Source organism: Cherax quadricarinatus, chromosome 14, assembly GCF_038502225.1.
Source record: "Cherax quadricarinatus isolate ZL_2023a chromosome 14, ASM3850222v1, whole genome shotgun sequence".
Classification (NCBI taxonomy): domain Eukaryota; kingdom Metazoa; phylum Arthropoda; class Malacostraca; order Decapoda; family Parastacidae; genus Cherax; species Cherax quadricarinatus.
Window position 1 is genome coordinate 41593537 of NC_091305.1, and position 17290 is coordinate 41610826.

The 17290-nt window shown below is 46.9% G+C and overlaps 1 protein-coding gene across 2 annotated transcripts in view; it reads right to left on the reverse strand.

The window, feature by feature from the left end:
- LOC128694894 (uncharacterized) overlaps positions 1-17072 on the reverse strand; it is a 79719-nt gene extending 62647 nt beyond the window's left edge. For both annotated transcript variants that reach the window (XM_053785255.2, XM_053785265.2), the window contains exon 1: positions 16912-17072. The gene's annotated coding sequence lies outside the window, so the exon portion shown is untranslated. The remainder of the gene's footprint in view (positions 1-16911) is intronic.
- Positions 17073-17290: the final 218 nt, after the last annotated feature.

A 17290-nucleotide genomic window follows, 5' to 3' on the forward strand; every position in this document is an offset into this window, starting at 1 on the left:
ACTATGTATTCAAAGCTCAGAACCACGTGGTCGCTAGCTCCTAGGGGACTCTCATACTTGATGTCCTCAATGTCTGAGCTGCCCAGGGTGAACACAAGGTCCAATCTTGCTGGTTGATCCTCCCCTCTCACTCTGGTAGTGTCCTTAACATGTTGGTGCATGAGGTTTTCCAGCACCACGTCCAACATCCTGGCGTGGATGTTGGACGTGGCTCCATGTGGCTCCAGGTTTTCCCAGTCAACCTCCCTGTGGTTGAAATCCCCCATAACCAGCAACTTTGCTCTGCTGGAGTGAGCTCTTCTTGCCACCTCAGCAAGTGTGTCCACCATTGCTCTGATGCTCTCTTCATATTCCTCTCTTGGCCTCCTGCAGTTCTGTGGTGGATTATACATCACTGCAATGACCGCTTTGTGTTCCCCAGACTGAAGTGCACCTACTATGTAGTCTCTTTCTCCCGTCTCATCTATGCCTTCCATTTTCTCGAATTTCCATCTATTTTTTACGAGCAGAGCAACCCCACCTCCCCCTCTGCCCCTTCTATCTTTCCTCATGATCTGGTATCCTGGTGGGAAGATTGCATCTGTTATTGTCTCCGTAAGTTTTGTTTCTGTAACTGCTATGATGTCTGGGGACTTCTCATTGATTCTTTCTTGCCATTCCTCATGTTTATTCGTTAGTCCATCTGCATTTGTGTATGTGTGTGTGTGTGTGTGTGTGTGTGTGTGTGTGTGTGTGTGTGTGTGTGTGTGTGTGTGTGTGTGTGTGTGTGTGTGTGTGTGTGTGTGTGTGTGTGTGTGTGTGTATGTGTGTGTGTGTGTGTGTATGTGTGTGTGTGTGTGTGTGTGTATGTGTGTGTGTGTGTTTGTGTATGTGTGTGTGTGTGTGTGTATGTGTGTGTGTGTGTGCGAGTGTGTGTGTGTGTGTGTGTGTGTGTGTGTGTGTGTGTGTATGTGTGTGTGTGTGTGTGTGTGTGTGTGTGTGTGTGTGTGTGTGTGTGTGTACTCACCTAGTTGTACTCACCTAGTTGAGGTTGCGGGGGTCGAGTCCGAGCTCCTGGCCCCGCCTCTTCACTGATCGCTACTAGGTCACTCTCCCTGAGCCGTGAGCTTTATCGTACCTCTGCTTAAAGCTATGTATGGATCCTGCCTCCACTACATCGCTTCCCAAACTATTCCACTTACTGACTACTCTGTGGCTGAAGAAATACTTCCTAACATCCCTGTGATTCATCTGTGTCTTTAGCTTCCAACTGTGTCCCCTTGTTACTGTGTCCAATCTCTGGAACATCCTGTTTTTGTCCACCTTGTCAATTCCTCTCAGTATTTTGTATGTCGTTATCATGTCCCCCCTATCTCTCCTGTCCTCCAGTGTCGTCAGGTTGATTTCCCTTAACCTCTCCTCGTAGGACATACCTCTTAGCTCTGGGACTAGTCTTGTTGCAAACCTTTGCACTTTCTCTAGTTTCTTTACGTGCTTGGCTAGGTGTGGGTTCCAAACTGGTGCCGCATACTCCAATATGGGCCTAACGTATACGGTGTACAGGGTCCTGAACGATTCCTTATTAAGATGTCGGAATGCTGTTCTGAGGTTTGCTAGGCGCCCATATGCTGCAGCAGTTATTTGGTTGATGTGCGCTTCAGGAGATGTGCCTGGTGTTATACTCACCCCAAGATCTTTTTCCTTGAGTGAGGTTTGTAGTCTCTGACCCCCTAGACTGTACTCCGTTTGCGGCCTTCTTTGCCCTTCCCCAATCTTCATGACTTTGCACTTGGTGGGATTGAACTCCAGGAGCCAATTGCTGGACCAGTTCTGCAGCCTGTCCAGATCCCTTTGTAGTTCTGCCTGGTCTTCGATCGAGTGTATTCTTCTCATCAACTTCACGTCATCTGCAAACAGGGACACCTCAGAGTCTATTCCTTCCGTCATGTCGTTCACAAATACCAGAAACAGCACTGGTCCTAGGACTGACCCCTGCGGGACCCCGCTGGTCACAGGTGCCCACTCTGACACCTCGCCACGTACCATGACTCGCTGCTGTCTTCCTGACAAGTATTCCCTGATCCATTGTAGTGCCTTCCCTGTTATCCCTGCTTGGTCCTCCAGTTTTTGCACCAATCTCTTGTGTGGAACTGTGTCAAACGCCTTCTTGCAGTCCAAGAAAATGCAATCCACCCACCCCTCTCTCTCTTGTCTTACTGCTGTCACCATGTCATAGAACTCCAGTAGGTTTGTGACACAGGATTTCCCGTCCCTGAAACCATGCTGGCTGCTGTTGATGAGATCATTCCTTTCTAGGTGTTCCACCACTCTTCTCCTGATAATCTTCTCCATGATTTTGCATACTATACATGTCAGTGACACTGGTCTGTAGTTTAATGCTTCATGTCTGTCTCCTTTTTTAAAGATTGGGACTACATTTGCTGTCTTCCATGCCTCAGGCAATCTCCCTGTTTCGATAGATGTATTGAATATTGTTGTTAGGGGTACACATAGCGCCTCTGCTCCCTCTCTCAATACCCATGGGGAGATGTTATCTGGCCCCATTGCCTTTGAGGTATCTAGCTCACTCAGAAGCCTCTTCACTTCTTCCTCGGTTGTGTGCACTGTGTCCAGCACTTGGTGGTGTGCCCCACCTCTCCGTCTTTCTGGAGTCCCTTCTGTCTCCTCTGTGAACACTTCTTTGAATCTCTTGTTGAGTTCTTCACATACTTCCCGGTCATTTCCTGTTGTCTCTCCTCCTTCCTTCCTTAGCCTGATTACCTGGTCCTTGACTGTTGTTTTCCTCCTGATGTGGCTGTACAACAGTTTCGGATCAGATTTGGCTTTCGCTGCTATGTCATTTTCATATTGTCTTTGGGCCTCCCTTCTTATCTGTGCATATTCATTTCTGGCTCTACGACTGTTCTCCTTATTCTCCTGGGTCCTTTGCCTTCTATATTTCTTCCATTCCCTAGCACACTTGGTTTTTGCCTCCCTGCACCTTTGGGTAAACCATGGGCTCATCCTGGCTTTTTCATTACTCCTGTTACCCTTGGGTACAAACCTCTCCTCAGCCTCCTTGCATTTTATTGCTACATATTCCATCATCTCATTAACTGGTTTCCCTGCCAGTTCTCTGTCCCACTGAACCCCGTTCAGGTAGTTCCTCATTCCTGTGTAGTCCCCTTTCTTGTAGTTTGGCTTCATTCGTCCTGGCCTTCCTGCTTCTCCCTCCACTTGTAGCTCTACTGTGTATTCGAAGCTTACAACCACATGGTCACTGGCCCCAAGGGGTCTTTCATATGTGATGTCCTCGATATCTGCACTACTGAAGGTGAATACTAAGTCCAGCCTTGCTGGTTCATCCTCTCCTCTCTCTCTTGTAGTGTCCCTTACGTGTTGGTACATGAAGTTCTCCAGTACCACCTCCATCATCTTAGCCCTCCAAGTATCTTGGCCCCCATGTGGGTCCAAGTTCTCCCAATCTATCTCCTTGTGGTTAAAGTCACCCATGATCAGGAGCTTTGCCCTGCATGCATGAGCTCTTCTGGCCACTCTAGCTAGTGTGTCAACCATCGCTCTATTGCTCTCGTCGTACTCTTGCCTTGGCCTCCTGCTGTTCTGTGGTGGGTTATACATCACTGCTATTACCACCTTGGGACCTCCAGAGTGAAGTGTTCCCACTATGTAATCACTTTCTTCTCCGCTATCTTCTCTCTCCAGCTCATCAAAATTCCAGCGATTTTTGATCAGCAACGCCACTCCTCCACCCCCCCTGTTCCCTCTGTCTTTCCTCAGGATTTGGTATCCCGTTGGAAAGATGGCATCTGTTATCATACCTGTAAGCTTGGTTTCTGTGAGAGCTATGATGTCCGGTGATGCTTCTTTGACTCTTTCTTGCCACTCCTCCCACTTATTTGTTATTCCATCAGCGTTTGTGTACCATACCTTCAGTTTCCTTTCCAACACTGTGGTTTGGGGGGCCTGTGAGGGTGGGAGACCTGGTGGCATACTGTGGGGTTCTATAGCTTGGTGTTGGGTGGAGGCTGTGGGTATGGATTGTAGGGTGTGTTGGGATGGTGTGATAGGTTGTATGGTTCTGAGAGTAGTTGTGTGTGTGCTTGCCCTTGCTGTTCTGTCCTGCTCTGACAGACCTCTGCTGGTTCCCTCCTTGTCTCTTTTCCTAGCTCCTTTCGCTTTTTTGTCCTCTCCCTCAGCTGCTGTCGTTCTGATTTTGTTCTGTCTCTGTCTAGGAACACCCTCTTGTACTCTTCCGAGTATTTCAATCGTGGTTTCTCTTGGAGGATCCTGTTCCGCACTGTTACCGTCCTGAGAATCAGCTTGATTGGTCGGTTTCTCACCTTCGAGTACCCCCCTATTCTCTGAAAATTTACAATCTCGTCCCTCTCTTCACCTATTTCTGTTATGATTTTCTCAATCTCCTTCCTTTCTTCCTGCTTCCTTTCAGTGTGTGTCCTTTCCTCTCTCTCCTGAAGCCCATGGATAAACACTGATTTTGCCCTTTCTTCCTCGCATTGCCTCACCCTCTGTGGCTCTGGATCCTGCCTGTATGTGGTCAGTTTCTCCCTTGATTTTTCCAGTGGCTCTTGATAGCCTTGTTGTGCCTCAGCATTCGACCTATCACCCTCTCCATCTGCAACCAGTTGATCTTCCCTTTCACTCCTTGGTCCTCCTTGGCAGATTGATGTGACCTTAGCATAATTCATAATTCCTTCCTTCCTGTTCAGCCTCGCAGCTTCATATGCTGTGTCTTCTCTGGTCACTGCCCCTGTAACTCGCTCCAGCCTATTTATCTCAACTTCCAGGACCCTTATCTTGGCTACTGCAGTTTCGACTTGTGCCTCCCAATTGTGTGTGTGTGTGTGTGTGTGTGAGGCAGTGTGTGGCCACCATGGCGGGGTGAGGCAGTGTGTGGCCACCATGGCGGGGTGAGACAGTGTGTGGCCACCATGGCGGGGTGAGGCAGTGTGTGGCCAGCATGGCGGGGTGAGGCAGTGTGTGGCCACCATGGCGGGGTGAGGCAGTGTGTGGCCACCATGGCGGGGTGAGGCAGTGTGTGGCCAGCATGGCGGGGTGAGGCAGTGTGTGGCCACCATGGCGGGGTGAGGCAGTGTGTGGCCACCATGGCGGGGTGAGGCAGTGTGTGGCCAGCATGGCGGGGTGAGGCATTGTGTGGCCACCATGGCGGGGTGAGGCAGTGTGTGGCCACCATGGCGGGGTGAGACAGTGTGTGGCCACCATGGCGGGGTGAGGCAGTGTGTGGCCAGCATGACGGGGTGAGACAGTGTGTGGCCACCATGGCGGGGTGAGGCAGTGTGTGGCCAGCATGGCGGGGTGAGGCAGTGTGTGGCCAGCATGGCGGGGTGAGGCAGTGTGTGGCCAGCATGGCGGGGTGAGACAGTGTGTGGCCACCATGGCGGGGTGAGACAGTGTGTGGCCACCATGGCGGGGTGAGGCAGTGTGTGGCCACCATGGCGGGGTGAGACAGTGTGTGGCCACCATGGCGGGGTGAGACAGTGTGTGGCCACCATGGCGGGGTGAGGCAGTGTGTGGCCACCATGGCGGGGTGAGGCAGTGTGTGGCCACCATGGCGGGGTGAGACAGTGTGTGGCCACCATGGCGGAGTGAGGCAGTGTGTGGCCACCATGGCGGGGTGAGGCATTGTGTGGCCACCATGGCGGGGTGAGGCAGTGTGTGGCCACCATGGCGGGGTGAGACAGTGTGTGGCCAGCATGGCGGGGTGAGACAGTGTGTGGCCACCATGGCGGGGTGAGGCAGTGTGTGGCCACCATGGCGGGGTGAGGCAGTGTGTGGCCAGCATGGCGGGGTGAGACAGTGTGTGGCCACCATGGCGGGGTGAGACAGTGTGTGGCCACCATGGCGGGGTGAGGCAGTGTGTGGCCACCATGGCGGGGTGAGACAGTGTGTGGCCAGCATGGCGGGGTGAGGCAGTGTGTGGCCACCATGGCGGGGTGAGGCGGGGTGAGGCAGTGTGTGGCCACCATGGCGGGGTGAGACAGTGTGTGGCCAGCATGGCGGGGTGAGACAGTGTGTGGCCACCATGGCGGGGTGAGGCAGTGTGTGGCCACCATGGCGGGGTGAGACAGTGTGTGGCCACCATGGCGGAGTGAGGCAGTGTGTGGCCACCATGGCGGGGTGAGGCAGTGTGTGGCCACCATGGCGGGGTGAGACAGTGTGTGGCCACCATGGCGGAGTGAGGCAGTGTGTGGCCACCATGGCGGGGTGAGGCAGTGTGTGGCCACCATGGCGGGGTGAGGCAGTGTGTGGCCACCATGGCGGGGTGAGACAGTGTGTGGCCACCATGGCGGGGTGAGACAGTGTGTGGCCACCATGGCGGGGTGAGGCAGTGTGTGGCCACCATGGCGGGGTGAGGCAGTGTGTGGCCACCATGGCGGGGTGAGACAGTGTGTGGCCACCATGGCGGGGTGAGGCAGTGTGTGGCCACCATGGCGGGGTGAGACAGTGTGTGGCCACCATGGCGGGGTGAGGCAGTGTGTGGCCACCATGGCGGGGTGAGAAATCGACAGTGTTAGGTGGGTGTCCCGTAGCTGGATCGTTAGCGCACTCAGCTCACACACTGAGGTCCGGAGTTTGAATCTCCCTTACGGCTGGAAAACATTAGTGACGTGTTTCCATGAGACACCTGCTGTCCTTGTTCACCCATCAGTACCTGGGTGTTAGTGGACTGGTGTGGGTCGCATCCTGGGTGTTAGTGGAATGGTGTGGGTCGCATCCTGGGTGTTAGTGGAATGGTGTGGGTCGCATCCTGGGTGTTAGTGGACTGGTGTGGGTCGCATCCTGGGTGTTAGTCGACTGGTGTGGGTCGCATCCTGGGACAAAACTGACCTAATTTGCCAAAAATGCTCAGCATAACAAGCGACTTTCAATATAGTAGAATGTCATTGATGTCAGCTATGGTCTGTATACCTTGTACATGTACTTGTAGTAAATAAAGATATTATTATTATTTTTATTGTTATTATTATTATTATTATTATTATTATTATTATTATTATTATAATTATTATTATTATTCAGTCGAATTACCACCTCTTTTACTCTCGTCTTGTTTCTGATGTGGCAGCTAAACAATGTTAGTTCAGACTTGACCTTTGCTGGTACGGCATTTTCAAATTGTCTCTCAGCCTCTCTTCTCATCTTAGCATATTCATCTCTGGCTAATCTGCTCACGTTTTTGTTTTTATCTGTTCCTCGCTCTCTGAACCTCAGAATGAAAAAAGAAATCTTTTTCTTTTCGTCAGTTTGCCATTAATTGAACCACTGTGTGCCACTTATATCACCAGTGTACCATAGCGTCCTACTGATTGTACCAGACTCCAGAGCGTCCCACCGATTGTACCAGAGTGTTCCTCCCTTTTCCCCCCCATTCCACCTTTTTTAAGTTGACCATCATAAGAGTAATGACAAGAAAGGTGTGGACGGGAAAGGGAGAGAAAAATAGGAAAAGATGAAACAGTGAAAATAGGTTATGGGTAAATAATCATAGTAGGAGGAGAAAGATGAGTGGGGAAACTACTCTTGGCTAGGAGGAATATATACTTTATTGTATTATCAATTCACTTGAGGAATTCACGTTCTGGGTTGGGTAGTTGAACGTCTCTCCGCTACAGTTACTGGAAGCACTTGTGCTCTCTCTACGTGATGAAGTGCTTCTTGTGTTTTACAACGGCTTGTCTGTCTTGCGTGCTGTCAAGGTCTTGGAAGGAGATGTGGAGGGATTGGGAATATGTGTACTTGATCCTCCCACTGAGGTATCGTAGATGAGCACATATGGCATAGTTGTTGGTGGTAAGAAGACTACCATGAAGGAATGATGGTGTCTTCTTCAACTGGTGGAGGTTGTTCAGCGGGTACTGATTCTTAGGTAGGATTACTGACTGTCTCTTTTCGAGGTATGCTAATAGGTGACTCTTCAATAGGCAGAGCTGAGGTAGGAGACGTGTCTTTCTCTGTTAGATGCATGCTGGGAAGTGGTACATGCGTCAGCTGAAGGCAAATCCTCGTGGAATTCCATTTTTGGACAGTTGTTCCGGTGGAAAATTGCTCCGATTATTGTGTTAAGGATCCAGGGCGAGCTACATTGTGCAGGTGAGCAAAGACGATGTTTGAAAAACCTGAGTTGGTGGAACAGCATGTGCTTGTGTTGCTTGTCGCGTTGCCTGGAGAACTTTCTAAGTGTTTCCCTTGGTCTTGGCCATATCTCCATAGGTAACATTCCTGGCTGAGACGAGTCTTCACTTCCGTTCTCTTTAAGATGACCAGTTCCCTACTGACAGCATATCCGGCTAGTAGTGTGCTGTGTTCTCCTTCACAGTCCACAGTGGATGCTAGTGTTTTATTCTAGCATTCAGTGAATTTGTCTCTCGCTCCACCACACTCTGAGCAGAAGCTTCTCTCTTACCTGAGACAATCAGAAGCACAGTGATTGTACCTGTAACAATTCCATCAGGGTGTCAGGTGGTGGTAACACTCCCGTGACATATCTTGTGGAGTAATGTAGTTGAGACATATTTTGATTCCTTCTTGCAGAGCTTTGGCAACCATTGAGAGTTCTTCAAAGCTTGTCTTCAGAATTCTTGGATATTTTCAGAACAGCGCTACTTTTTCAGTCATGGCCCTGATGTTGCTGTATTCGATGCCAACATGTTCAGTATGCTCTCCAGTGTGACCAATGTACTGTATGGTGTCCAATGTGTCCCATGTACTGTATGGTGTCCAGTGTGACCTATGTACTGTATGGTGTCCAGTGTGTTCATGTACTGTATGGTGTCCAGTGTGACCTATGTACTGTATGGTGTCCAGTGCGACCTATGTACTGTATGGTGTCCAGTGTGACCTATGTACTGTATGGTGTCAAGTGTGACCTATGTACTGTATGGTGTCCAGTGTGTCCCATGTACTGTATGGTGTCCAGTGTGACCTATGTACTGTATGGTGTCCATTGTGACCTATGTACTGTATGGTGTCCAGTGTGACCTATGTACTGTATGGTGTCCAGTGTGACCTATGTACTGTATGGTGTCCAGTATGTCCCATGTACTGTATGGTGTCCAGTGTAACCTATGTACTGTATGGTGTCCAGTGTGTCCCATGTACTGTATGGTGTCCAGTGTGACCTATGTACTGTATGGTGTCCATTGTGACCTATGTACTGTATGGTGTCCAGTGTGACCTATGTACTGTATGGTGTCCAGTATGTCCCATGTACTGTATGGTGTCCAATGTGACCTATGTACTGTATGGTGTCCAGTGTTTTCATGTAATGTATGGTGTCCAGTGTGTCCATGTACTGTATGGTGTCCAGTGTGTCCATGTACTGTATGGTGTCCAGTGTGTCCATGTACTGTATGGTGTCCAGTGTGTCCATGTGCTGTATGGTGTCCAGTGTGTCCATGTACTGTATGGTGTCCAGTGTGTCCATGCACTGTATGGTGTCCAGTGTGTCCATGTACTGTATGGTGTCCAGTGTGTCCATGTACTGTATGGCGTGCAGTGTGTCCATGCACTGTATGGTGTGCAGTGTGTCCATGTACTGTATGGTGTCCAGTGTGTCCATGTACTGTATGGTGTCCAGTGTGTCCATATACTGTATGGTGTCCAGTGTGCCCATGTACTGTATGATGTCCAGTGTGTCCATGTACTGTATGGTGTCCAGTGTGTCCATGTACTGTATGGTGTCCAGTGTGTCCATGTACTGTATGGTGTCCAGTGTGTCCATGTACTGTATGATGTCCAGTGTGTCCATGTACTGTATGGTGTCCAGTGTGTCCATGTACTGTATGGTGTCCAGTGTGTCCATGTACTGTATGGTGTCCAGTGTTTGCATACAGATGTGACTCCTGATTACACCCCAGCGTGCCACTAGAAGCACATTCTCAGCAACATTACATCATCCAACTTGACGCAAGGAGAGGCCACAGAATGATGGGTAGGTGGCGAGGCAACAGGTGGGTGGCGAAGCAACAGGTGGGTGGCGAGGCAACAGGTGGGTGGCGAGGTAACATGTGGGTGGCGAGACAGCAGGTGGGTGGCGAGGCAGCAGGTGGGTTGCGAGGCAGCAGGTGGGAGGCGAGGCAACAGGTGGGTGGCGAGACAGGTGGGTGGCGAGGCAACAGGTGGGTAGCGAGGCAACAGGTGGGCGGCGATGCTGTATGTGGGTGGTGAGTCTGCAAGTGGGTGGTGTGAGGGTGGGGGTCTTGGCAGACCGCAGGGTCCACTTGCAACTCGCCGAGTCTTCAGTTAGCCCGAAACCAGAACTAACAAGATGTGACGAGTGTGTGAAGCAGGAGGAGGCAGTGTAGCAGTGGAGGCAATGTAGCAGTGGAGGCAGTGTAGCAATGGAGGCAGTGTAGCAGTGGAGGCAGTGTAGCAGTGGAGGCAGTGTAGAAATGGAGGCAGTGTAGCAGTGGAGGCAGTGTAGCAGTGGAGGCAGTGTAGCAGTGGATGCAGTGTAGCAGTGGAGGCAGTGTAGCAGTGGAGGCAGGAGAAGAACGTGTGGGGGGGTGGAGCAGGAGAAGAACGTATGAGGAGGAGGCAGAAGAACGTGTGAAGGTGGAGACAGGAGAACGTGTGAGGAGGAGGCAGAAGAGAGTGTGAGGAGGAGGCAGAAAAGAATGTGAGGAGGAGGCAGAAGAAAGTGTGAGGAGGAGGCAGAAGAACGTGTGAGGAGGAGGCAGAAGAGAGTGTGAGGAGGAGGCAGAAGAGAGTGTGAGGAGGAGGCAGAAGAGAGTGTGAGGAGGAGGCAGAAGAACGTGTGAGGAAGAGGCAGAACAAGAACATATGAGGAGTGGAGGCAGAAGAACGTGTGAGGAGGAACAAGAACGTGTGGGGCTGAGGGAGAGGCAACAGAAAATTTACTAACTTGGACACCTCTCGCAAGGACGCTTACTACAACCAGTTCAATTTCTGAACATAATCTCATTAGAGACGAAAATCACTCAAACAGATGTATCAATAAAAATTAAAATAAGCACAGAGTCCCTATAACACAGACTAAGAACAACAATATATTTTTGAAAACACTTAAAGGTATTCAGACTTGAGCCAAGACAAGCAGGACAAAAAATTGGGATGAATGATACACAAGAGTCAGCTCACGAGCTTCGAGGACGACCTATAAATATCATAGACACATTGTCCTTGAGACAGAAAGAAAAAACGATATTTTTTTCAGTTATGTGAAGGTGAGCCAGACACACAAGTCTGCCAGGACAATGCTTTATAAGGAGACACAATCATGATACTGCCTTGCACTCTATGTTCATTATTGTTGTCGACCTCTGAACACTCTGCTGCACCCTAGCTCAGGTTGCTGCTTCTCATTGTACGTGTTCAGTGTTTTTGTCACTCTCCCTCTGAACACTCTGCTGCACTCCTCATATATGAGAGGCCAGGCTGTCCTGAGATACATCACGTACCTCGTATCAGTTATTTAATGCGATTACCATTTTTCTTTTCTTATCTCCAACCTTCCCTCTTCCCCCCTCCCCGCCGTTCCCTGTACCACAGCATTTGCCTTCACTTAATATATATATATATATATATATATATATATATATATATATATATATATATATATATATATATATATATATATATATATATATATATATATATATATATATATATATATATATATATATATATATATATATATATATATATATCGTGCCGAATATGTAAAACTGGTCATTTAGCAAGAACTCATTTAAAATTAAGTCCTTTCTAAAATGTTCTCTTATACGTTTAAAGATATATTTTTTTCATTAATGTTAATGCAAAAATTTATAATTTTGCACCAAAAGAATCTTAGAAAACTTACCTAACCTTATTATAACAAGAACAATTTATTTTAGCCTAACCCAACTAAATATATTTTAGATTTGTTTACAATAATTTAATACTAAACAAACACAGTGAAATATATTTTTTTTCTTTAGGTTCAGAAAGATTTTGGCGAAATTATTGCATACACAAATTTTCACTTGTCCTATATGGCAAGATGACCGTTGCTATTTAAGCCAAGATCGCAAGTTCTGCCTATTCGGCACGACATATATATATATATATATATATATATATATATATATATATATATATATATATATATATATATATATATATATATATATATATATATATACGTTTATATAAATTACCTATGCTTCAGGCTTCAGGGACTGACCACCTCCCACCGGATCTGAGAGACTGATAACCTCAAAACTATTTCTAGTGTTTCCAGTGTTACATTCTCCTTTATTCCAATGAGGAAACCTGCTGTATGGGTGTTGCACCTTATACCAGCCTACACTATGTTGAGAAATGTTCTCGCTGCGATGTTTCACCTAATATTATAGAGCGGACTTCTCTATTAATAGCCAAAGTGAAGATGTTCGACTTTATATTATTACGTGATGCCACATGTATCATGATATAAGAATATTACTCTTTATTACTGTTGCAAATGTTATTATTGTTATGTATGTTGTTAGGTTGTCCTTGTAAGTTAGGTTATTGGATAAACAATGTGAGTGTTCTGAATCACTAGTTAGATTGCCAGGCAGTGGTTCTGCCGCAGGTTTACCACCTGTTCAAGCCGCTTGACCGACCTGATGTAGTGATACCTGTCACTGGTGGAGGGAGTAGTTTTAAGCCCTCAGCCTCGAGTTCACTCCCTTTCGTACTCGCATTCGTAAAGATATTCCTTAGTACGTTAAGAGCTATTGGATATATTCTGAGTCTCTTGCACGAGACAATTCTAAAAGTCTCTTCTAAAGATAACTAGCTTGAGTTATCTCTTTGGAAGACTATTGATTCTTCCCGATTAGATTATCATCATAGTCTCGTCTGTATACAATTGTCTATGTTAAGAATTCCCCTCAAGGAAGGTTCCTTGATGTTGGTGAGGGGCTCTTGATTTAGGTAATTAGATCTGTGCTCCAGTTCCCCGAATTAAGCCTGAATGCCTTCCACATCCCCCCCCCCCCAGGCGCTGTATAATCCTCCGGGTTTAGCGCTTCCCCCTTGATTATAATAATAATAATATGTTAAGAATTATTATGTCTTAATCTTACAAAGCTTCATATAATTGTAAATCTTGTATATGTACTGGTAACTCAAATGAAGAGGAGTAAAACCACTTTGATTTTAAGATATTAAATTATATAAGATATTAAATTAAATAAATATATATCGATTTTATTCATGATTCTCGTTATCTCCCAAAAGATAAAAAGAAGGAAATGAAGGATAATCTTATTTATGTTAGAGAGGATTATTCTATTACTCAAAAACCATATTGCTGGTGAAGTTCTACCCCAGGAACAGTACGAATTATTAGGTTGCCAGTACACCCACTTAATATATACACCACTGTACGCAATAACTGGCGAAACGTTTCAGAAATAAAGATACCCAAGTGTGTGTTCAGTGTCTTGTTAAGAAGTTCGTTTTATTTACAAATGGTTTATGAGTTTCAATAAAATTCTACTTGGGATTATTGCTATATTAAGTGGAAATACTATCAGCATTTTTAGAATTTTGATCTAATTCAGAAACAGATGGTTATGTTTTTATCTATAAATTCGTTATTGGTTATGTAATAAGGGAGATAAGGTTTTTGATAAGGACGAACAAAGGTGTACGAGGGCACAGAGGGAAGTTACAAACACATCTGTTAGGAAGTATTTCTTCAGCCTCAGAGTGGTAAGGAAGGTTGGTGTCGTTGACAAAGAAGGGACAGATGCAGGATCCGTACACAGCTTTATGAATGAATATGATACGGCTCACAGAGACGAGTAGCGGTCAATTTGAGAGGCGTGGCCAAGAGCTAAGGCTCAACCTCGGCAACCATACTCTAATTGTACATAGATGATTACACACACACACACATACACACACACACACACACACACACACACACACACACACACACACACACACACACACACACACGCGCGCGCGCGCGCACACACACACACACAGACACACACACACACACACACACACACACACACACACACACACAAACACACACACACATGTATCTCCGTTTTCAGATAACATCAAATTAATGAGAAGAATACACACAGAAGCAGACCAGGAAAGACTATCCTGAGAACTGGACACGCTGCAGTACAGATCTAACATGGCAAAGTTACAATAAGTGAGAAGGTCAAAGACGGCTGAGACAGTGTTCGGGCTCAGGGGACAAAGAGTGCAACAATTCTTGAAAGACAACGACCTCGGGGTGAGCATACGTCCGAACATATCTCCTGAGACACCCTTCAACTGTATAACCACTGCAGCAGGCTCGAGATTGGCAAATATAAAGATAGCTTTCAGGAATTTTAACAAGGAATCATTTACGACCCTATATTTGGCATTAACCAAGGTTATCTTTGAAGTACACAACAAGAGTGTGGAACCAATATTCGATAAAGTGGCTTCCGGACATATGGCCGACAACACTTCAACAACGGATATTTCACCGGAGAACATTTAACCGGACTGGCATCCTTCACAGCGTGTGTCCCAGACGTTAACAAGAAGAAACAAAAATAAATAAAATTATAAAGGCCATTAAATAACAAATTAATCTAACTTACCCTAACCTAACCTACCCTACCCTACCCTACCCTACTTTACCATACCCTACCCTACCCTAGCCTACCCTAACCTAACCTAAGTTACCCTAGCCTAACATACCCTTCCCTACCCTACCTTACCATACCCTACCCTACCCTACCCTACCCTAACCTAACCTAAGTTACCCTAGCCTAACCTACCATACCCTACCCTACCTTACCATACCCTACCATACCCTACCCTAACCTAACCTAACCTAACCTAACCTAACCTACCCTACCCTACCCTACTCTACCCTACCCTAGCCTAACCTAACCTAACTTACCCTACCCTAACCTACCCTACCCTAACCTAACCTACCCTACCCTACCCTAACCTAACCTAACCTAACTTACCCTAACCTAATCTACTCTACCTTACCCTATCCTACCCTAACCTAACCTAACTTACCTTGACCTAATCTACCCTACTCTTCCCTAACCTAGCCTTACCTAGCCTAACCTAGCCTAACCTACCTAACCCTAGCCTAGCCTACCCTACCGTACCCTAACATAACCTAACCTAACTTACCCTAACCTAATCTAACCTACCCTACCCTACCCTAACCTAATCTAACTTAACCTAACCTAACCTACCCTACCCTGCCCTACCCTACCCTACCCTAACCTAACCTAACCTAACTTACCCTAACCTAACCTAACCTACGCTACCCTTCCCTAACCTAACCTAACCTAACTTACCCTAACCTAATCTACTCTACTCTACCCTACCCTACCCTACCCTACCCTAACCTAACCTAACTTACCCTAACCTAATCTACCCTACCCTACCCTACCCTAACCTAACCTTACCTAACCTAAAATAGCCTAACCTACCTAACACTACCCTACCCTACCCTTCCGTACCCTAATCTAACCTAACCTAACTTTCCCTAACCTAACGTAACCTACCCTACCCTAACCTAACCTAACTTACCCTAGCCTAACCTAACCTACCCTACCCTACCCTAACCTAACCTAACCTAACCTAACTTACCCTAACCTAACCTACCCTACCCTACCCTAACCTAACCTAACCTAAGTTACCCTAACCTAACCTATCCTACCCTACCCTACCCTACCCTTCCCTACCCTACACTAACCTAGCCTAACCTACCCTACCCTACCCTACCCTACCCTACCCTACCCTAACCTAACCTAACCTAAGTTACCCTAACCTAACCTACCCTACCCTACCCTAACCTAACTGGAGTTAAAGGGCATGAGGTATGAGAAGCTATTTGAGTTGAACTTAACGACATTAGAGTAGAGAAGGACCAGGGGGTTGTGATTATGGTGGTACTAAAACGAAGAGAGAGAGAGAGTGGTAGAATTAACAGGGTAAGTCTGTTTGAGAGGCGGGTCTCCGGTACACAAGGGCACAGCTGGAAGTCGTATGATTGTTAAGAAATACTTTTTTCAGCCTTAGAGTGGTAAGCACGTGGAGGACCTAGACAGTGACGTGGTAGACGCTCGGTCCATACATAGTTTTAACAATAGGAATGATAGGGTTACCCCAGTCAGGAGAGAGTGGAGCCAGTAGCGTCCGGCGGATGGGTGGGGCCATGAGCTGAGACTCAACACCTGTGACCACAATTAGATGGATACATACACACGCACACACACACACTCTCACACACACACACACACACACACACACACACACACACACACACACACACACACACACACACACACACACACACACACACACACACGCACACAATACCCAGAACAATGACAATTATAAACCGAACCATCAGTTTACATCCTTCACTTGACAGAAACCACACATAATGTAAACTTTGTAAACACATATGAGTTATTATGCCATCACTCTACTACTCTCTTGCCTGTAAGATTTTTTTTAGACAAAATTAATCAGACTTGAGTTTCTTTCTTACCAAATTCATTTAGTTTGGTCTTTCTCTACTACGCCAGTGTTTATATTTATTTCATTACGATGTCTTCTTCGCATGGTATATATACCAAGAGATGAGTATCTCGAGGTATATATATACTTATAGTTTACCTTAAGGCTTGTTTCTGGAGTTAAAAGAATTTTTGACTGTTCTGAATTAGTGACACGCAGCCTTAATGTCCTCGCGTAGTCGACAGACTTATAACCCAATACAACACCCAGTCCTGCCTTCCTCATCTTCGTGATTAAGAGAAAAATAATGTTATACCTAATTACACCTTGTACCAGTCTTGAGAGATGGACGGGAGAAAAAGTGTGCCTCACCTGAGGTATCGAGCCGTGTGAGTGTGTGTGAGCGGACGGGAACCTGGCACCCAACTGATAGTTCCTGCTGGCTCTAGCCTGGTCTGTGCCGCCAGGCGCGACACTCTATGCCCATCCCTGCCATAACCTGACATTTCCCAATCGTATGTCACTTTTTAATGCATCACTGTGTTAATGGAGCTCTCTTTATTGGTGTAGTGGTGTCGTGAAGCAATATGGATGTAGATAGGTGCACACATGTGAGCCCAGGGAAGTATCAACACAGGTGTGGGAGAGGAACTGGCTGTTGTAATGGCTTGTCCGCTTGCGTCCCAGAATCCACAGGGATGAGTCTTATCCTAAGTATGTTTAGCTGCGTCTCTGACTTACAAGAGCCACG